At 44.1% G+C, this 23,482-nt stretch overlaps 1 protein-coding gene across 2 annotated transcripts in view; it reads right to left on the reverse strand.

The window, feature by feature from the left end:
• Positions 1–8,714, reverse strand: part of SRBD1 (S1 RNA binding domain 1) — a 593,419-nt gene extending 584,705 nt beyond the window's left edge. For both annotated transcript variants that reach the window (XM_029593347.1, XM_029593346.1), the window contains exon 1: positions 8,594–8,714. The gene's annotated coding sequence lies outside the window, so the exon portion shown is untranslated. The remainder of the gene's footprint in view (positions 1–8,593) is intronic.
• Positions 8,715–23,482: the final 14,768 nt, after the last annotated feature.

The following is a 23,482-nucleotide window of genomic DNA, read 5'->3' on the forward strand; positions in this document are numbered from 1 at the left end:
CCAACCTGACAGAGCTTGACAGGATCTGCAGAGAATGGGAGAAAATACCCAAATCCAGGTGTGCCAAGATTGTAGCATCATACTCAAGAAGGCTTGAGGCTGTAATCGCTGCAAAAGGTGCCTCAACAAAGCAGTGAGTAAAGGGTCTGAATGCTAATGTAAATGTGATATTTCAGTTTTTGGTTTGTTTTTTTTTAATTTGCACACATTTCTACAAAGCTGATTTTGCCTTATCATTATGGGTATTGTGTGTAAGTTAAGGATGAGAAAAAATGCATATGGTTCAATTGGATCTTGCCTGCTAATTGGCTTTCGTCAAGTAACCTGTGGGATTCTCCTTCCCACCAGCAGATGAGGGCAGAGTGTGAAAGCTTCCCCTCTGACGTCACTACCATAAAGGCTAGCCTAGCAGAGGGTAAGTCAGTAGTCTTTTGCCAAAGCATGGCTTGTTGCTTGTATCTCTTTTTTTTTTTTTTTTTAAGGAGACTTAACTCGTTACTCAGCCTGCTCCTTTGTCTGTCTTATCATCCCCAGAGTGGCATTTTCCCGGGTATTATAGGATGCTGGTTCCCTACTTTCTGTAGTAAGGGATCCAGGACGCATCACAAAATGAAAGAAAAGGTTAAGTGGAGAACAGCCTGCCTTCACGTTCAGCTGTGCTCCTTTGTTTCTTATATTTTAATTTATTTATCAAACTCTCTTTATTCACGTGCCTTTTCATTCCTTTCTTATGGGTGGGATCTAGACTGGTTTGTTAGGACTCGAGGAAAGCCAATTAGCAGGTAAGACCTTGAACCTTCCTCTTCGTCCTGCCAGACCAGTAACCTGAGGGATATACCTAAGCTGTATTTGCCCCAGGTGGGGATCCCTAGTTCTGCTTCCATACCCCCAATACCAAAACTTGTCTCATCCCTTTCTTGAAGGTGTAATTTATAATGTTTTGTAAAAGCGGGAACAGATGACCATATGGCCGCCCTGCAAATGTCCCTAGGCGTAAATGCTCTATATTCTGCCCAAGATGCTGCTTGTGCTCTCGTGAAAAGCACTCTTAGCCTTTCTGGCACTGCTTTGTTCTTCATTATATAGAATGTTGCTATCGCCTCCTAAATCCATCTTGTGATTGAATCTTTGGACACTGCCTGCCCTTTTCTGGGTCCTGTGAACAACATAGTCTGTCTGACTTCCTAAAGTCGTTGGTCACTTCCAGGTATTTTAAGAGGCACCTGTGAACATCAGGAACCTCAAACTTCTGTTTCCCTATGCATTCCACCTTCCTAAATGCAGGAAGAGAGATGGGCTGATTGAGATGAAATACTGATATCACATTGGGTAGAAAGCTGGGTGCCGGTCTGATTGTCACTTTTTCCTTTGAAAAGGATAAGTACAGATCCCTGCAGGACAGCACTTGCAACTCTGAGATCCTTCTGGCCGAACACAGGGCCACTAATATGCTGTCTTTAGGGTTACGTCATAAGAACATAAGGCTTGCCATACTGGGTCAGTCCAAGGGTCCATCAAGCCCAGCCTCCTGTTTCCAACCGTGACCAAGCCAGGTCACAAGTACCTGGCAGGATCCCAAGGGGTAAATAGATTCCAGGCTGCTTATTCCAAGAATAAGCAATTGATTTCTGCAACTCTCCCTTAATTTTTAATGGACTTTTCCTCCAGGAACTTGTCCAAATCTTTTTTAAATGAGGCTACACTAATAACTTTCACCACATCCTCTAGCAACAGATCCCAGAACTTATTATGCGTTGAGTAAAAAATAATTTTCTATTAGTTTTAAATGTATTACCAGTAAGTTCATTGTGTCCCCTCTGGTCTTTGAACTTTTCGAAAGCATAAACAACTAATTGTTTGCTCATTCCTTTCACTCATGATTTTAAAGACCTCAATTATATCTCCCCTCAGCCGGCTCTTCTCCAAGCTGAAGAGACCTAACCTCTTTAGCCTTTCTTTGTAGAGGAATTGTTCCATCCCCTTTTATCATCTTTGTTGCCCTTCTCTATAAGGAAGGGAATGGTGAATAAAACGAAAAATGTCATAATGTCTCTGTATCGCTCCATGGTGTGACCGAACCTTGAATACTGTGTACAATTCTGGTCACTGCATCTCAAAAAAGATATAATTGCGATGGAGAAGGTACAGAGAAGGGTAACCAAAATGATAAAGGGGATAGAACAGCTCCCCTATGAGGAAAGACTAAAGAGGTTAGGACTTTTCAGCTTGGAGAAGAGACGGCTGAGGGGGGATATGATAGAGGTGTTTAGAATCATGAGAGATCTAGAACGGGTAGATGTGACTCGGTTATTTACTCTTTCGGATAATAGAAAGACTAGGGGGTATTCCATGAAGTTAGCATGTAACACATTTAAAACAATTCGGAGAAAGTTATTTTTTACTCAACGCACAATTAAACTCTGGAATTTGTTGCCAGAGGATGTGGTTAGTGCAGTTAGTGTAACTGTGTTTAAAAAAGGATTGAATAAGTTCTTGGAGGAGAAGTCCATTACCTGCTATTAAGTTGACTTAGAAAACAGCCACTGCTATTACTAGCAACAGTAACATGGAATAGACTTAGTTTTTGGGTACTTGCCAGGTTCTTATGGCCTGGATTGGCCACTGTTGGAAACAGGATACTGGGCTTGATGGACCCTTGGTCTGACCCAGTATGGCATGTTCTTATGTTCTTAATACCTGGGGCAGGCAGCAATGGTTCGGGCCAGGCTGCTTCTTCGCCTTTCTTTTTTTTTTTTTACTCACAGTTAAGCAACTTTGTCAGAAAACAAGGCGACTAAAACAACTGGCTGCCCGGGGGAGGAAAGATTAGAATTACGGAGGCTGTAGTCCTGCAGGATCCCCACCCCAACCCAGGCTCCTAGGGAAAAGCGACCTTAGGGAAAGCCATTGCCCTAGGGCCCTTCTTACACTATGCTCTATCCCATTTGCTGGAGGCAGAGACTACTGACTTCCCCTCTGCTGGGCCAGCCTTTATGGTAGGGATGTCAGAAAGGAAGCTTTTGCACTCTGCCCCATCTGCTGGTGGGAGGCAGAATCACACAGGTTACTGGTCTGGCAGGATGAAGAGGAATATCCATTTTAGAATAAGGATGTAATATAACAAAATGTGGAAAAAGTGAAGAGGTCTGAATAAGTAAGCAAGCTAAAAGCAAGCTAATAAGTAATTAAGCAAGCTAAAAGAAAATTTGAAAAGAAACTTACAATAAAGGTAAAAACAAGTAAAAAAACGTTTTCAATTTCACTGGAAGCAAAAAATCTATGAGGGAGTCACAGTTGGACTACTAGATGACAAGAGGTGTAAATGGGATGGATCAGGGAAGGGAAGGGAAGGAAAGGAAATAGCAAAAAAACCAAATTATTTGCATCTGCTTTTACGGAGGACGCTGTCTGGGTCATACCCAATTCGGAAACTTTTTTTGATGGTGATGATTCTGAGGAACTATATAGAATCACTGTGAAACTGGAGGACATAATTTAGACTGACAGACTAAAGATTAATAAATCACCCGGACCAGATGGTATTCACCCCAGAGTTCTGAAGGAACTCAAAAATGAAACTGCAGACCTGTTTCTGGTGATTTGCAACCTAACTGCCATGGTACCAGAAGACTGGAGGGTGGCTAATACAATGTCAATTTTTACAACGGGATCCAGGGATGATCTGGGAAACTATAGACTAGTGAGCCTGTCGTCTGTGCTCCGCAAAGTGGATGAGGCTATCCTTAAAAGCAAAATTGACCACTTAAATAAACATAGTTTAACAGGGCAGTCAACATAATTTTTGTAAGGGGAAGTTTTGCCATCAAACTTACTAAATTGTTATGAGAGGGTACATAAATACGTGGATAAAGGTGAGCCAGTTTGGATACCGTAACATAGTAATGACAGCAGAAAAGGACCAAATAGTCCATGCATTGTGCCCAGCAAGTTTTTTATCGTAGTAACTGCTGCTCCATACAGGTTATCCCCATGCTTTATGTTAAAGGTAGCAATATTCACAATCAAAACCAAGCAACTATCAAATCCATAATTTACTGCTAGCAACATTTTTACGTGGTGAGTAGTCTTCTTGATACATCAGACAATGCTGCTTGAACGTGCTTTACTTTTGGACTTGGCCAAAGAAGCAATCCTGTGCTTTTTCCCTAATGTCTGCTTATCAATACCCCAGACCGTAAAAGTGGGGCCCAGCACTGGCTGTCGTCTGAATCCAATACCATTTCCCGACCCCCCACCATCAAAGTGTAAAGCGCTGTATTTGTATTTTCAGAAGGCATTTGATAAAGTCCCTCATGAGAGTCTCCGGAAACTGGGAGGTCATAAAATCATAGGCAGTGTCCTATTGTGGATTGGTAACTGGATAAAAGACAGGAAACAGAGGGAAAGACTAAATGGTCAGTTTTCCAAATGGAGAAGGGATGTTAGTGGAGTGTCACAAGGGTCTGTATTGAGACCTGTGCTATTTAGCATATTTATAAATGATCTGGAGAAAGAGGCAACGAGCAAGGTAACCAAATTTGCAGATGACAGTTATTTTGAGTTGTTATAGCAGCAGTGGACTGTGAAGAGCTGCAGAAGGACCTTGCGAGACTAGAAGACTGGGCTTCTAAATAGCAGATGCAATTAAATGTGGTCAAGTGCAAAGTAAAGAACAAAGAGAAAAATAAACCCAACTACAGGTACATGATGCTGGGGTCTGTGTTAAGAGTCACCACCCAGGAAAAGGTCCTCATAATCCTTGTAGACAATATCTTGAAATCTTTGGCTCAGTGTAGGGCAGCAGTCAAAAAAGCAAATAAAATATTAGGAACTATTTGGAAAGGAATTTAGAAAAAAAAAAAGTCAAGATCATCATAATGCCTTTGTAAAGATCCATGGTGTGACCTGCATCTTGAGGTCCCCCCCATCTCAAAAAGACCTAACAAAAACAGAAGAAATACGAGTGAGATAATCAAATTTGCAGATGATACAAAATTGTTCAGAGTAGTTAAATCACAAGCAGATTGTGATAAATTGCAGGAAGACCTTATAAGACTGGAAAATTGGGCATCGAAATGGCAGATGAAATTTAATGTGGATAAGTGCAAGGTGATGCATATAGGGAAAAAATAACCCATGCTATAATTACACGATGTTAGGTTCCATATTAGGTGCTACAACCCAAGAAAGAGATCTAGGCATCATAGTGGACAACACATTGAAATTGACTGTTCAGTGTGCTGCGGCAGTCAAAAAAGCAAACAGAATGTTGGGAATTATGAGAAAGGGAATGGTGAATAAAACGGAAAATGTCATAATGCCTCTGTATCGCTCCAAGGTGAGACCGCACCTTGAATACTGTGTACAACTCTGGTCGCCGCATCTCAAAAAAGATATAATTGCGATGGAGAAGGTACAGAGAAGGGCAACCAAAATGATAAGGGGAATGGGACAGCTCCCCTATGAGGAAAGACTAAAGAGGTTAGGACTTTTCAGCTTGGAGAAGAGACGGCTGAGGGGGGATATGATAGAGGTGTTTAAAATCATGAGAGGTCTAGAACGGGTAGATGTGAATCAGTTATTTACTCTTTCGGATAATAGAAGTATTAGGGGGCACTCCATGAAGTTAGCATGTGGCACATTTAAAACTAATTGGAGAAAGTTCTTTTTTACTCAACGCACAATTAAACTCTGGAATTTGTTGCCAGAGGATGTGGTTAGTGCAGTTAGTATAGCTGTGTTTAAAAAAGGATTGGATAAGTTCTTGGAGGAGAAGTCCATTACCTGCTATTAAGTTGACTTAGAAAATAGCCACTGCTATTACTAGCAACGGTAACATGGAATAGACTTAGTTTTGGGGTACTTGCCAGGTTCTTATGGCCTGGATTGGCCACTGTTGGAAACAGGATGCTGGGCTTGATGGACCCTTGGTCTGACCCAGTATGACATGTTCTTATGTTCTTAAGGGTGACAAAAATGATAAAGGGGATGGAAAAGCTCCCTTATGGAAAAAGGCTAAATAGAGTAGGGGCTCTGTAGCATGCAAAAAAGAGACGACAGAGGAAATATGATTGAAATTTATAAAACTATGAATAGGTGGAAGTAAATAGTGGTTATTTACCCTACAACACTAGGACTAAGGGATACTCCATGAAACTAGCAACCGGAAGATTTAAAACAAATCATAGGAAGCATTTTTTCACTCAGCAAAGAATCAAGCTATTGAATCTGTTGCCAGAGGACATGGTCAAAGCAGGTAACATAGTGGGTTCCAAAAGTGGATTGGACAAGTCCTGAAGAAAAAAAATCCATAAACAGTTATTAGCCAGGTAGACTTGGGAAAGCCAGTGCTTATCCCTGGAAGTGAGAAATAAGAAATAGATCAACTATTGGTGATCTGAGGGCGAATTGTGACCCAGACAGGATGCTGGATTTGAAACTTATTAGACTTAGGAGCCGATGCAATAATCCATGCGGTAAAATGGGCGCTCGTATGGTTTTTTGGGGGGGCTTTAACAGACATACAGCCACATCTCCTGGACACACAATGGCATATTTTAATGAGCTGCCGCATTAAAAGAAACGCGCTAGGGATAAATTGTGCGCCCCTAGCACATCTGTGGCATCTGGCACTCAGGAGACGTGACCGTATGCGGATTAGGAAAACAGGCGCTCAGTTTACGAGTGTCCATTTTCCTAACCCACACAGAGCCACGGGTTGGAAAACAGAAACTTGTAATTGGAACATCCATTTTCCTAACCTGACCGCCAAGACTTTTTTTTTCACATGATGCTGTTTTCTGTGGGTTCCTCCTACTTAGTCTCACGACGATATTAAATAGGAATGACCACAGAAAAGCAATATTTTTGGCTTTTTTGTTGCGGCTTGGGGCATGTCACGCTCCGGGGCTGACATTAATTTTGCATCGGGGGGGGGGGGGGGGGGGGGGGGGGGGGTATAATAGCTAATAGCCTCATCTACATGACATTTACATATTATGAGCGATAATAGCTACTCACGTTTTGGACACACTAACCCCATTATTGATATGGGAGTTATCTAACGCATCCAAAATGCATGTCCAACCACGCTAGACTGAGCACACTATATTGCATCAGCCTGTTAGCATGAAACTTCTAATCAGGCCAATACAGAAAAACTCGCGGGAGAGCCGGCGAGCGCCCGCTCTCCTGGCGCGTGCACAGGCCACTCTCCTGGGCACGTGATTCAGGAGGGTGGCCTATGCAAATTAGGGCCCACGGTAAAAAGAAGCGCTAGGGACACTAGTGCGTCCCTAGTGCCTCCTTTTTGACAGGAGCAGCGGCTGTCAGCGGGTTTGACAGCCGATGCTCAATTTTGCCGGCGTCAGTTCTCAAACCCGCTAACAGCCACGGGTTCGGAAAACGGACGCCGGCATAATTGAGCGGAGGGTGTACAGAAAAGCAGTTTTTTCTGCTTTTCTGTATACTTCCCCGGCACCAGCAGGCGTTAATTTTTGAAAGTAAAATGTGCGGCTTCGCTGCACATTTTGCTTTCTGGATCGCACAGGAATAACTAATAAGGCCATCAACATGCATTTGCATGCTGCGGGCGCTATTAGTTTCGGGAGGTTGGCCGCGCATTTTCGACGTGCTATTGCCCCTTGCTGTATAAGGGGTAAAGCTAGCGCGTCGAAAACACGCGGCCAAACCCAGGCTAACAGTGCTCCACCAGAGCACACTGTACTGTATGGACCTGTATGTAAGGAAACAGTTAATAAACAAAAAATATCATAAATGATACTTTTTCATGGGACTAACAATATTCTCAACTAGCTTTTAGGAGTTGACACTTCCTCTGGTCCAAACAAAATGAGTAGATCAGCGCAGGCACTGCCAGAAAACACAAGTAAACATTAGAATGGGAAGTGTGAAGGAAATGGGGGGAATTGATGCATTACACTTGATAACAAAGGGTCAGGCAGAAAAATTATTTCCGATAATGAATTTAAAAAAAAAAAAAAAAGAGGAAAACAAAATCAGCATTTCATAACAGCATGATGACCCCCGAGCTGAAGAAACAGTACCAAGAAAGAACTAGAGTTATTGAAGACTTGCTTTAACATACTTTAGACAGCAGCAAAATATGATTTCCAACAAAAACACAGGTACAGCCACGTTAGCCCTTAGAAGTGCTCGATAAGAATGAGTTTATTGAACTTCTTTTAATAAAATCAGCGGTGTGAACTGCCTGCAAACATAATAACCGACCCCTAGGCACTGTGACCGCTTCTCCGGTGCATCTTATCAATGCTGTTTTCATGCGGTGAAGAGGCTGGCAAAGTCCCCCAGCCCACCAGTTTCTCAGCAGATGAGCTCCAACAAACAGCGCCACAAATACCCGGGGAGCGCACTCCGCCCCCCCCCCCCCCCCCAAAAAAAAAGACCCTAACACAATAGCTCGGAGTAAAGACATTCTTTGCATCAGGCTGTCAAGTCAGTCCACAAGAACAGAGCCGCAACCCACCACCAAGGCAGCACTACTCGACCTCTATGCCGCAGCTCCCGGGTGAGGGGGAAAAACGAGCAAAGCCCCCCGCCACCACTTCCTTACCGTCGCTCGCACCTCACCACCAGACACCAAAGCCGGCCCGTTCCGCTCTTCCAGCGCGCACACTCACACTTTCCAACCCCAGCATGCCACGGCGAGACTCCGCCCCCTTACTGCGATGACGTCGCGACGCCTTCCACCGGCTCCTGCCGTCGCGGACATTTTTTTTTTTCTTGTGTAAAGCTTTATTGCGCGCAGTACTACCTGGACAGTGCCTCGCGCGCCTTAGTAATTACAGTACGGGGGTCGAGTCAGCCACTCCCACTAGGGAAGTCAAACTAGTTCTGACAGAAAATGTGTTCACTATTTGCTAGCGAATAAAATTAATCTTAGCTCGAGTTGAAAAAATGCTGGCGAGAAGGCCTGCACATCTTGGCAATCCTGAATCATAGGCGCCAGCTCTGTGGGTGCTTGAACACCACCAATATTATTGCCAACGTTTCTATGAATCTGGAGCGTAGAGCTCCATGCTGTAATGCCCCAGCAGATGACGGCGAAAAAAATCACTTCCGTCTCCCTACTACATCCTCACCTCTGCAGCCTCTTGGCCGGGTGTGAAATAACCGAACAACTGCAGGGGGACCAGAGAGCAGCAGAAGGGTGGGGCAAACAGGCTTTCTGCCTTTGAGGAGCAGTGGCTATGAGTAGGGCTGCTGATAGAGGGACAGGGAAAGTGGAAATGAGAGGAACAGAGGCGAGTGCGTGAGGAGCAACGAGAACTGCTGTCATGGGGAGAAGGAATGCTGTTTGGGAGATAGGAAGATTGATTGTAAGAGAGGAATCAGACGAAGATAAACTGAAAAGAGGAGAGCAATTGTGAGAAGAGGGGCTCATAGTGGAGCTATGGAAGAAGGAGAGGAGTCGACATGGATTATGAGGGCAAGAGAGAACATAGGCTGTGAGAAGGGGGAAGGGGATACAAGCTGGTAGAGACGATATGGGCTGGAATAAGAAGAATAGGTTAAAAGTTAGGGAAGGGGAATTTAAGGGATAGAGAGAGAAATGAAAAGGATTTGGAAAGGAGCTGACTGGGACAGCTGATAAGGAAGGCAAATCAAGAGAAGGGTTAAGAGGAAATAGTGGAAATTAGGGGTGAGGAGAGGAAATGGCATGAGAGGGTGAGTCTAGAAGGAGGTGATATAAGATAATGAGCTGTGGAGAGACAGCCAGCAGATAAGCAGCAGAGTTTGAAAAGAAATGTGTAATTTTTTAATTTATCACTCTATTATAAAAATATTGGGGGCTCTGGCTAATCACAGCAAAGCATATGTGTGCAGCAACATTCACTGGGAGCTGCTAGGGTTGGGGCTGCAAAGAGAGGTAGGCACAGCAGAGCCACATCACAGGGCCAGAAAGGGAAGAGAAAGAAAGAGTGGCAATAGGGTTGTTGGGGTTCCCTAGGCCCCACCAGCGGAAGAAAAAAAATGAGTGGCAGTGGCAAGGCTGATTCCCTGGGTCCCACCAGGTGATAAAAAAAAAAACCAGGCAACAGCAGCGGTAAGGCTGTGGGATTTCACTGGCTGCACTAGGGGCAGAAAGCAGCCGAGGTGCAAGGAGCGAGGGGAGTAGGAGAGAGAGAGGAGTGGGGCACGATAGGCTGCAGATCCTGCCTCAGAAAAGCTGGTGGGGTTCCTCAGCCCTCACCAGCAAAAGAGAAAAAAGGACCGGCAGCAGGGCTGGTTGGCTTCTCCAGGCCTTAGTAGCAGAAGAGTTAAACTAGCAGTAGTGGCAGTGGAAAGGTTCATGGGATTTCATTGGCCACACTAGCAGCAGAAAGCAGCCAAGAGGGTTGATGCAATACAGTGCACTCAGCCGAGCGCACTGTATACCCGCACTCTGACGTGGGTTAAATAGGCACTAATCCACCCCCTAATGCAATAAGGGGATTAGCGCTTATTTAACCCGCATCGGATGCAGAGTGAATGTAATAGCGCTCATCACATGCAAATGCATGTGAATGAGCCTATTACTCATTCACTGCGCATGCAAAAAAATAAATGTGCGTCTCAGATGCACGTTAATAGCTGAGCGCAGGTAAAAGAAGTACAGAAAAGCAGAAAAAACTGATTTTCTGTACTTCTTTTTTTAAGTAAAAAAATAAATAACTCGGCAGACCGATACCGGTAAACTCGGCGTCGGTTTTCATAACCATCCGTCTGCCAGTAATGAAAAGGGGCACCATGCAATATCCAAATTAGGGGTTCACACTAGCAAGGAAGCACTAGAGTCGCTTGCGTGACCTTAGCGCCTCCTTGCTAACGCGACCCCGCCGCGGCTGCCGTTTATGAAGACTGACGCCAGTAAACTCAGGGTCGGTTTTCATAACCGGCCATCTGCCAGTAATGAAAACAGACGCCGAGTTTACCGGCATTGGTCTTCATAACCAGCAGCCGCAGCGGGGTCACGTTAGCAAGAAGGCGCTAAGGTCACGCAAGCGACTCTAGCGCTTCCTTGCTAGCGTGAACCCCTAATTTGGATATTGCATGGCGCTCCCTTTGCGGGCACCATGCATGCATTAGGAAAGCGGGTGCTGACTTTTCAGTGCCCACTTTCCGCAATTTATATTGCATCAGCCCCAAGGTTTTTCTTTCGGTTGTGCTGCTGGTCAATTGTTTAAATTGACTTTAAAAAAAAAAAGAAAGCAGCCAGCCAAGGTGTGAGGGGAGGGGGAAAGATGAGTAGGGGAGAGATGAGCAGAGTGCAATTGGCTGTTGAACTGGTCTCGGAAAGGACAGTGAGAGTTTCCTGGGGCCCACAAGCTAAAGGAAGCGGTTAGAGGTAGGGGAGGAAGAAAGAAGAAGAGAACAGTTGGACTGGGAGGGAGGAAGATCAGTAATGAGTACCAGATTGGGAGAGGAGGAAGAGGAAGACAAGAATGCTAAGGGAAAGGTGGGAGGGAGTGCAGACACAAACCCTCCCTCCACATTACTCTACTTCCACCCTCCACACATTCCCATATCAACAGACACACATCCACACCACCATCTCCCCCCTAAGACACATTCTACAAATCCCATTACCACCACACTCCCTTCCCCTCACACACACAACCCAAGCACACCACCACACACTCCCCACATACCACCACCCCCTTCACACATTCACATATTCCCCACATCACCACCCCTCACACACACACACACTCCCTACATACCACATCCCACCAGCTCCTTCCACATACATCACACACATTCTCCATACACCACCAGTCCTTCCACACATGCATATATCCCACATACGCACTACACCACCCCAACTCTCTCTCACATCTCACACACACCAGCACCGTCTCCACCCCACTCCCACATCACCACTCTCACACTCACCTAGATCCACCCTACACCACCTCTTCCCCACACACACATCTCTCAGACATGCATACCACCTACACACACACACACTCAACTCCCACTCTCACAGCACATCACTATGAACCCCACCCTCCACACACATATCCCACCATCACCACCCCCATCCCCACACACATACACCATCACCACCAAATACCCACACACATACCACTACTGCCACCAAACCCCTCCCAAACACACACCACCACCTCCACAACACCCTCCCTCCAAATACACCAACAATGCCAAACCCCTCACATACCACTACTGCCAAAGCAACATGCACACACACACACCACCACTACCACCAATTCCCCTACACACACCCCACCAATGCTGCCAACCATCATTTACACACACACATACACACACACACACACACACACACACACACTACTGCCAACCCCACCACCACTGCCAAATCCCCTCCATGCACACATCACCACCACTGTTTTGTAGGGAGATCTGGCTCCCTTTTTAAATCTGAACTGCTGAGTTACAAAGCAGCAATCATAAGCTGCTGTTAAGCTGTTGCTGACGGTGGAAAAAGAATCAGGGTACTACAAAGCTGTGAGCACCACATCAACAGTGCTTTGCAATTTTGGGGACAGAATGGGATGTTAAAGATAGGAATTATTGTTATTTTCTAAATGCTAGGTCCTGCCAAATCTAATAAATAAAAGTCTGTTTCTGAGGAGCACACACATTGTCTTTTGCCTGACTTATGATGCAAGGAAGGTGGGAGGGCAGCTAGCAGTGTCTTTTAGCAGACAGACCCCCCTGCACCCCCTGCACCCCCTCCCCCCATCTACCCTACACCTCAGACCTCTTAGGTACCCGTAGCCAAGTGTACTGGTTAACCCATGGTTGCAATAAGGGGATTAACGCATCCAAAATTTATGTCCAACCCTCCCTCCATGAACATAATAGCACTCATCACATGTAAATTCATGTTGATGAGGCTATTACCTATTACCTCCCGATGCCAAAAAAAAGAAATGTGCGCCACACGCGCACATTTTTACCCTCAGAAATTAACGCCTGCCCCAGGGCAGTTCTGAGAAACCACTAAAGTTAACAGGAAAGCAGAAAATACTGCTTTGTTGTAGTTTCTCCGACTTAATATCATGGCGATATTAAGTTGGAAGAATTGAAAAAAGGAGTTAGGTAAAAAAAATAATAAAATTTTAAAAAGTGTGCCGGCAGTCCGGTTAGAAAAAGGGATGCTCAATTAACGTAAAATTGTGCGACTGTCTTCCTAACCCGCTGACAGCCACCATTCCTGGGCGCCCACTGCCGAGGAGGCGCTAGGGGTGCACAATTTCCCCTAGTGCCTCCTTTTTACCGCAGCAGCCCATCTGAATTTTGCATCAGGTCCCCCGGAGAGGTTGTTCGGCGCGCATTAGAAGAGCAGGCACTCAATCATGAGTACCCATTTTCCACACTCTAGCATCGGCTTACTAGAGTGGGAATCGGCTTGCTAGAGTGGGAATTTTTTTTTATGTGGACTCCCTATAGGGTGACTGACCAGGGACGTCTAGGTTAAAGTGAGCATTCACTCTAGCAGGAATGAATGCTGCTAGTTGGCAGCACCAGAGAAGAACTACCACTGATAAAGAGTTGCTGGCAATAAAGATTATTTTTGAGGAATTGTGCCATCTTCTGGAAGGGTCACAAAATCAAACCCATATATTCACAGATTTCTAGAATTTCTAAAAACCACCTGAAATACAAATTCCAGACAAGTGTGCTGATCATTGTTGCGATGGGATATACTTCCTATCATCATCCCTGGGTGTGGCTGCTCTAAAAGGAAAGTCTGTCAGAATAATTGGCAAAGGACCCCCAAGTCAAAGAATAGAAAACTACAAATCCCAGAATTCTAAAGGAAGTGTAGAATCATGGAGGCCAGGGAGCAGGATTTTTAAAATAAGGGTGGGGGAAACCTGATGACCTATTTTAAAATGCCAAACAGAGAAAAGACAGAGGAGGGCAAGTTGAAGCACTTCTCTGGTGACAGCTATTAAAGATCAGTGTTTGAAACAATACAATGTAAGCATCAGAGGAGGACTTGCAAAATTGTGTTTGAGAATTGTGTGAAAGAAATGCAGCCAGTGAAAGAAACTGGAGGTAGGGATTTAAAGGTTACCCAGAGAAACTATATTGGAGAAGCAAGAAAGAAAACGAGAGAGATAAACAGAATTGACTAGACTGTGAATCAAGAAACTTCTAGCAAGTGTGAAGTCTATGAAAGAGACAATGTGAAGTCTCACTAGGCAGTTCTTACCTCTTTCCAGCAGGGGCCTCTGGGGCTATGGAGACTAATCAATCCTCCCAGCTCCTTGACCCACACTTCCTGCTGGCAGTATTCTAATTTCCTGCTTGGACATATATAATTTCTAGGCTTAAAGTCATTCATTTCTAGGCTTAAAGATATTCCCTACAGGAGAATGAGAACAAAGCCAGAGCTTTGTTCTCATTCTCCTGTAGGGAATATCTCAATTCTTGCTAACAGGACAAGCAGCTAAGATGGATTCTCTGCATCAGTAAAAATGGATATTGGCCTATTTGGCTATCTGCAGCAAAATCCAGAGATATGAGAGACTTTGCAGTTGCAGTGCACATGACCAGCCTGACAGATTTAAAGGGTCTCCCAGCCTAGCTGGAGCCAGTGAGCCCCAGAGAAACACAAGAACAATTTAGGCTGTATGAATCTATATAACCAGAAGGGACCTCTTTTTATAGCTCTGGGGCCAATCTGAGAGCAGGATTTATCAGTGCACTGTCAAGATGTGAACAATTGGCAGTCCTCAAGCTGATCGGTAAAAAGTGGGGGAGGACTAGGAAATCCTAAAACTTCTCCCTACAGCAATGGAAGTTCCACCGAGATTACAGTAATTTATATAAACTATCCTGAAGAAATCGCAGCATAGCTAACAGAGAAATAGTATCTGGAGTTTCCATGTGAGATTGATGCATGCAGAGCATTCTGGGTAAGAAATCACAGTAGCTAATAGGGAAATAGTTAAACTGTTAACCAGAATGGAATGTAGAGCCAGTTACCAGTTGACCTGGCTACATGCTGAAAAAATCTATTAGTTTGTAATGAAGGGCAGGAATGCTTGCTATTTGAAATACAAAAAAGGAACATTACAAGAAGCCTGAAATCAATTAAGCAAGTCTGCTGAGTTGTTCAATCTGTTCATGCAAAAGCTGTTAAAGGCTCAAACAGAGCAATCCAAACTAAGGTACACAAGCAGAACAAAGAATTTAAAAAAATGCTAAATTCCTTTATCAGAGAAGTGCAGCAGGGCAGTTCTGACCACCTCAGCACATACATTGAAACAGGATTAAACCTTAAGGACAATTAGGGCAGGTCCTGCCTGGCTTTCCCCTCCCTTCACTAGCTGAGCATAGGCAGCCACAGTGCCCCAACCAAGGTTAGAGGAAGACAGGAGGCTCCCCCCTGTACCATCCAGTAATTAGCGTAGAAGGGAAGCAAGGTTACCCAGCCCCAGGGAATATAAAATAGAATCTGATGGTCAAGGTTACATTTTAGGGTCTTTGATCAGGAAATTAGCCACAGCTTCCAGCAAGCTGGTAAATACTGGGAAACCCTTAGGAGAGGAGGGAGCCAGATGGGATTACCAGAAACAACTAGTAGGAACTGGAATTGGAACCCACTCCCCAAGCTACTGCCCTACTAGCAATCACTAGAGAGCACGAGCCACACCAAAGTTTAGCTGAGCAGATTATAATCATGGGAAAGCTGGTCCTACAATTTCAGGAGGAGTCTAAGCTTACCATAATGGAGGATCTAATTAAACTTCAGAATATATTCAAGCTCCTAGCAGTTAATTCTGAGGGACATGGGATTGTCCTTATTCTGCTGAGCTTCAGTGACACAGCCAGATACAAATTGATGGCTTCTCAAAGGAAGCACTAGACACCTTAAGAACTTTGAATCTGCCCTTTAAAAAAACATTTTGGCACTTGTGCCAATAAGATCCTCTCCTGGAAGACCACATATGCCATATCCTGCAGAAAGAATGAGTGCCTGAGAGCTTTTAGCTATAAACTGAGGCAGACCCTCTTCCCTGAAGGGGAGTACAATAGCAAAGCATTCTGGGATGCTTCCTCTGAATTGCTTCCCATTAATTATAGGGCTCAGCTCTGTGCCTACAAGCATGCACCCATGGGTTTCCTAGTAAAGGAAGCTGATAAGCTTTATGACATTTTCAACAAAGATAAACCAACCAGCAGAGGTCAGTACAAAGATAAAGGCTAACACCAGATGTTCCCCATGTTTCAGAATCCAGAGAGGAAAAACCTTGAAATTAATACTGTCTTTTCATATCTCAAATCTGACAAGCTTAGTTTACCGCCTCTCAAGGAGCAATCCACTTATTTGACAGAAAACCAAAACACCAGCTCAGGTGATTCTCAGGACCCCTGAAGCAGCAGTGAGCACCGGGAGAGCATGCTGGCAATACCTGAGAGGGAGTCCAAGGAAAATCAGGAAGCTTGGGGTCACCAAGAGTAGTACTGGGCCTCATACATTCATGGTGGACACCAGTCCCTCTGAGCCCTCTACTAGCTCACAATAATTAAATCATGTTATTTTTACTCTCCAGGTATATACCGACGGTGTGAAATAATCTCCCCTGAACTGAATCTTCTGATGTTGCTGCCTCTCCAACACTAGGTGACATCCTGTTACATGAGAGCGTTGCCTGGTTGGAGGTGGACACCATCCAGAAGCATAAGTATGCCTTAGAGAAAGGGAACCTCCGAGATCCCAGTGTACAATCCCTGTCAGAATACATGGGTGTGTTCAGTGTAAGGATCTCCTGGTATGAGTTCTAGAGTCACCCTAATCACTCTGAGCTTGCTTAACAAATTCCCTGCTTTCTTAAAGAGTAAATCCGTCCCAAGGATGGTTCAGTACGATGTGGCCTAGGGTCCATTGAGAAATGCCCATGGAGATAAGAGATACGATCTGGTTTGCCATTCAGATGGAGAGATGGAAGTAGTGCATTCAGTTCTAGTCCCAGAGAACATGGGAAATAAAATCCTGATTGGAAGTGACCTACTCAGGAGTCTGCCACCGGACCCTGACTACCTAAATTAAGTCAGATGGACAAGGGTCAAGCACACTCTCTCCTCTGGAAGGGTTGCAAAAGGGGAGAAGTCGGCTGATGGTACTTGCTCAACAGAACAGGAAAAGGGCCACTGAAAGGGTCAGTTGCCAGAGGTTAGCAGATCTCACTCTGATAATGCTTCACGATGTGGAAGTCAGGGAAGAGGGGAATAATAACAATGTCTTCCTCCAGAGAAAGGAGGCACTGTGTAACATTGTTCTAGATGCTGAATGACTGGAGATCTACCACAGCCAACCCTTACCTCCATTGGACCACAACAGAGCAGACTCCGGAGCTCAGGAGGTAAGTTCACCTGTAACAAAGAATGCACACTTGTCACACTCTGAGAAGCTGACAGACATTTACTGAAGTTCAGAGGCCACTTCTGTGGATGTCTGGCTAGTAGTCATGCAGGTCCTACAGGCACCTCCAATATTGAGCAGTAAAAGCTCCCTTTTCAGTGAGTCCTACTCTTACAAAATAAGAGGCAGGGCAGAACTGGATGCCGAGAGATACAGCAATACCCTGGTAGAGATACCTGAACAAGTAATAATTAACATTATGTGGAGACAGTTGGGTGTGAAAAGAAAACTCCACAGATTATATCACCCACATTATCTGGCTCCACACAACCCAACCACTCTCCAGACTCGAGCTCTGCTCCAAAAAAATAAATAGTTTACTGTAGAATCATCAGATTCATACATAATGACAGCTCAAGTAAATGCAGAAATTAAACAGAACCACAGTTCAAGGAAGCCTCTAACTCTTCTCCTTATAACTTCTTTTTATTAAGTAACAGTTTCTTCTTACAGCAACACATTGTGTCTGGTTATGTTGTTTCTTTTCTTTCTTCAGTCTTTTGGACAACCTAGCCTGGCCCCCTCTTTCTTTTCATCAGTTAGCTAAATAGTTGCTCACAAGAATGTCCTGATCAGCTCAAGATAAAATCCTTCTGGTACAGCATCAGGATCCTCCGAGCCCCAGAGCAAGTTCCCTTTGGCACATAAGCACATTAGAAATTGCCATGCTGGGTCAGACCAAGGGTCCATCAAGCCCAGCATCCTGTTTCCAACAGAGGCCAAAACCAGGCCACAAGAACCTGGCAATTACCCAAACACTAAGAAGATCCTATGCTACTGATGCAATTAATAGCAGTGGCTATTAGCTAAGTACCTGAATATAAACCAATGTGATATCTCAGATCGAATGTTGGTATATAAAAATAATAAATAAATAAATAAATAAGTAGACTTGATTAATAGCAGTTAATGGACTTCTTCTGCAAGAACTTATCCAAACCTTTTTTGAACCCAGCTACACTAACTGCACTAACCATGTCCTCTGGCAACAAATTCTAGAGCTTAATTGTGCGTTGAGTGAAATAGAATTTTCTCTGATTAGTCTTAAATGAGCTACTTGCTAATTTCATGGAATGTCCCCTGGTCCTTCTATTAAAGTGTAAATAACCAATTCACATCTATTCGTTCAAGACCTCTCATGATCTTAAAGACCTCTATCATATCCCCCCTTAGCCGTCTCTTCTCCAAGCTGAACAGCCCCAACTTCTTCAGCCTTTCCTCATAGGGGAGCTCTTCTATCCCCTTTATCATTTTGGTTGCCCTTCTCTGTACTTTCTCCATCGCAACTATATCTTTTTTTGAGATGTGTTGACCAGAATTGTACACAGTATTCAAGGTGCGGTCTCACCATGGAGTGACACAGAGGCATTATGACATTTTCCGTTTTATTAACCATTCCCTTCCTAATAATACCTAACATTCTCAGCACACAGAGCCAACGATTTCAAAGTATTATCCATCCACTATGATGCCTAGATCTTTTTCCTGGGTGGTAGCTCCTAATATGGAACCTAACATCGTGTAACTACAGCAAGGGTTATTTTCCCTATATGTAACACCTTGCACGTGTCCACATTAAATTTCATCTGCCATTTGGATGCCCAATCTTCCAGTCTTACAAGGTTCTCCTATAATGTATCACAATCCGCTTGTGATTTAACTACTCTGAATAATTTTGTATCATCCGCAAATTTGATAACCTCACTCGTCATATTCCTTTCCAGATCATTTATAAATATATTGAAAAGCACGGGTCCTAGTGCAGATCCTTGAGGCACTCCACTGTTTACCCTTTTCCACTGAGAAAATTGACCATTTAATCCTACTCTCTGTTTCCTGTCTTTTAACCAGTTTGTAATTCACAAAAGGACATCGCCTCCTATCCCATGACTTTTTAGTTTTCTTAGAAGCCTCTCATGAGGGACTTTGTCAAACGCCTTCTGAAAATCCAAATACACTACATCTACTGGTTCACCTTTATCCACATGTTTATTAACCCCTTCAAAAAATGAACCAGATTTGTTAGGCAAGACTTACCATGAGTAAATCCATATTGACTGTGTTCCATTAAACCATATCTTTCTATATGCTCTACGATTTTGATCTTTAGAATAGTTTCCACTATTTTTCCTGGCACTGAAGTCAGGCTCACTGGTCTATAGTTTCCCGGATCGCCTCTGGAGCCCTTTTTAAATATTGGGGTTACATTGGCAACTCTCCAGTCTTCAGGTACAATAGATGATTTTAATGATAGGTTACAAATTTTAACTAATAAATCCGAAATTTCATTTTTTAGTTCCTTCATTACCCTAGGATGCATACCATCCGGTCCAGGTGATTTGCTACTCTTTAGTTTGTCAATCTGGCCTACTACATCTTCCAGGTTCACAGTGATTTGGTTCAGTTCATCTGACTCATCACCCTTGAAAACCATCTCCGGAACTGGTATCTCCCCAACATCCTCATTAGTAAACACGGAAGCAAAGAATTCATTTAGTCTTTCTATAATGGCTTTATCTTCCCTAAGAGCCCCTTTAACCCCTCCATCATCTAACGGTCCAACCAACTCCCTCACAGGTTTCTTGCTTCGGATATATTTTAAAAAGTTTTAATTATGAGTTTTTGCCTCTATGACCAACTTCAGTTCAAATTCTCTCTTCGCCTGTCTTATCAATGATTTACACTTAACTTGACAATGCTTATGCTTTATCCTATTTTCTTCAGATGGATCCTTTTTCCAATTTTTGAAGGATGGTGTTTTTTTTGGCTAAAATAGTCTCTTTCACCTCACCTTTTAACCATGACGGTAATCGTTTTGCCTTCCTTCCACCTTTCTTAATGAGTGGAATACACCTGGACTGCGCATCTAGGATTGTATTTTTAAACAATATCCATGCCTGTTCAACTCTTTTAACCTTTGCAGCTGCACCTTTCAGTTTTTTTCTAACTATTTTCCTCATTTATCAAAGTTTCTCTTTTGAAAATTTAGTGTTAGAGCTGTAGATTTACTTATTGTCCTCCTTCCAGTTATTAGTATAAATTTGATCATGTTATGATCACTATTGCCAAGTGGCCCCACCACCGTTACCTCTGTCACCAAATCCTGTGTTCCACTAAATATAAAATAGCTCCCTCTCTTGTTGGTTCCTGAACCAATTTCTCCATCAAGCAGTCATTTATTACATCCAGGAACTTTATGTCTCTAGCAAGTCCTGATGTTACATTTACCCAGTCAATATTGGGGTAATTAAAATCTCACCATGTTATATCTGTGTGGTATACCACCTACTCTCTTTTGTTTAAGTAATTAAAATCTCCCATTATTATTGCACTGACAAATTGGTTTGCTTCCCTGATTTCTCTTAGCATTTCATCATCTGTCTGACCATTTTGTCCAAGTGGACGCTAGTATACTCCTCATGAGCACCACCGTCCACCCTTTAATAATTTATTTAGCTCCTTAGACATATATTTCTATAAATTTTGGTTTTCTATAAAATTTCTCTTAATTTCTTCTTAATTTCTAAAAATAATTGTTGTTTTTATGAAAATCATTAAACACTGGATTCGTGTAAAAACACTGGAATTCCAACAGAAAGTTCAGAGAATGTCAGGTCGCCAATAGTTTAAACCGGGAGCTGAAAAAGCTGGACCACTTATCTTAGCGTGTAACAATAGTCCTTAGGCAGCACTTGCCCCAACGAGGCCTGGTTTCGATTGCTCTTCCTCAGGGGAAGCCACTCTCCTGGCATGATAACTTTTATCCTTAAATGTAAGACTTCTTATGAGCTTGTCTCCACGCTGCTCACACCGCACTCCTCTTCAAAAGATGGCGAACCCCTAACATGCTAAGATAAGTGGTTCAGCTTTTTCAGCTCCCAGTTTAAACTATTGACGACCTGACATTCTCTGTTTGGATTCGTGTAAAAACACTGGAATTCCAACAGAAAGTTTAATGATTTTCAGAAAAACAACAATTATTTTTAGAAATTAAGAAGAAATTAAGAGAAATTTTATAGAAAACCAAAATTTATAGAAATATATGTCTAAGGAGCTAAATAAATTATTAAAGGGTGGACGGTGGTGCTCATGAATAAACGAAAAATTTGAGCAGGGCACTAAGGTTTAGTGATCCTTGCGTTTTATGAAGCATCACCATACACCTATTAAATATTTTTAAAATATTAATGAAGGGAATTGTATTTAATTATTACACTATAACGTGGGAAACACACAGAAAAAGGTGACAAAAAAGAACTATTTATAAATTAATTTAAAAAAATATAAAATATAATAACAATAAAAAAACAAAAAGAGAAATAAGGAAAAGTTTGCATTTTTGGTGCGGGTTTTTTGGTAATGTGATATTTGGTTTACCCCCACGTCAGTGGATAAAATTGAGATTGTTTGTCAAATACACGTCATGGCAGGAACCTCAGGGGGCAGCCCCACCGCATGACGTCAGTATCTACAGGTATAACAAGTCTCTGCTTCCACTACCACCTTGAGTTAGCAAGGACTTCGGTTAAGCTACTCTGACCACTCTAAGCTGCTCGCTTAGACGCCGCTATCACTCCAAGGGCCTCGCTCCTGTAGAAGCTCTAGACACCACTCTTCCCTCTCACTAACTAAGACAACTGCTCCTTGTGGGTCTTTCTCTATATATATATTTCAGAATATCGGACCATCCGGTACTCACTCCTCGAGGGCCTACCAGCCATTATATCCTGCACCACGGACCTTCGGTCCCACCATTCCATCATCAGGAAGACACCTTCATTCCTGTGAGTACCTCTACGATCCAGTGCTCCAGCTCCACCCACCAGCTGTGGCATTACCCGCACTGCGGGCTCCCTCCTACCGTGAACATCTGGGTGAGACTACATACTGAGCCTGTTGAACGTACTGGTACTTCGTGGATCAATGCCTTATCTTCCTGCTTTTACCATCTATCTACAGCAGTACAATAAAGCCTCTATCCATACTGTGTCTGCTATCTGAGTTCAGCCTATTGCAGTGGTTCCCCATGGGGCCCCTCCCCATGGGTGGAGTCATCTCCACTGCGACCAAGGGTCCACAATGCCACAAACACAACAGTTTGTAGCCAGGGGAGCCCTAGCACAATGGGATGTATGGCTTGATCAAGTACATGGAAGGCAAGTTGGTCCATGTGAAGCACCCCAGTGCGGATTTGGATAGGGGCAGAAATGTGGGTGACTTGACCCGGTAAGGGTTCACCCTGAATAAATGAGAGAACCAATAGAACCAGGGAGCGGTGGAGCAGAAGTCGGAGATGTTCCACCAAACTCTTCATCACAAAGTTGCCCCCAGCCACCGAGTCCACCAGGGCCAGGGTGTGGGAGTCGTGAGATTCCATCCTCAGGGTGACTGGTAATGTCAATGGAGGAGCGGGTGAGGCAAGGCCTAGGAAGAGTCCTCCTTCAGGACCTAGGCCCGGGAGTTTCCAGGACGTACCGGGCATGACGCCAGCACATGTCCTGCTCCGCCGCAGTAGAGACAGAGACCGCCTTGCTGGCACCTGAGGTGTTCCTGAGGGGTTAATTTACCCCAACCCAATTGCATGGGTTTCTCCGCTGCGGCTCCTGGTGTGCCTGAGTTGGCCTTTGGGGAAGGCAAACACGGGGGTGTCGTAAGCCAGCGGAAGACTTCCTCGAGAATTGAGCCTCCCGGGAGTGTTCTTGGAGGCGCCGGTCGATGCGCCAGGTCAAGTTGATCAAGGCATCTAATGACCCCGGTAGTTTGTGGGCTGCAAGCTCGTCCTTGATTCTAGGACTAGCGCCTTCCAGAAAAATGGCCCTCAGACAACTAGTGTCCCAATGGAGCTTGGAGGACAAGGTTCGAAACTCGATGACATACTCAGAGTCCATAAACCTTGGCGTAAGTGAAGAAGGGTCGCCCCGGAGGCCGCCTGCCAAGTAGGGTCTTCGAACATGGTACAGAAGAGAGTCAGGAAGCCATTCAAGTCCTGCAGAACTGGTTCAGCACGTTCCCACAGGGTGGATGCCCAGGCCAGGGCTT

Source organism: Rhinatrema bivittatum, chromosome 3 (assembly GCF_901001135.1).
Source record: "Rhinatrema bivittatum chromosome 3, aRhiBiv1.1, whole genome shotgun sequence".
NCBI classification, from domain to species: Eukaryota; Metazoa; Chordata; class Amphibia; order Gymnophiona; family Rhinatrematidae; genus Rhinatrema; species Rhinatrema bivittatum.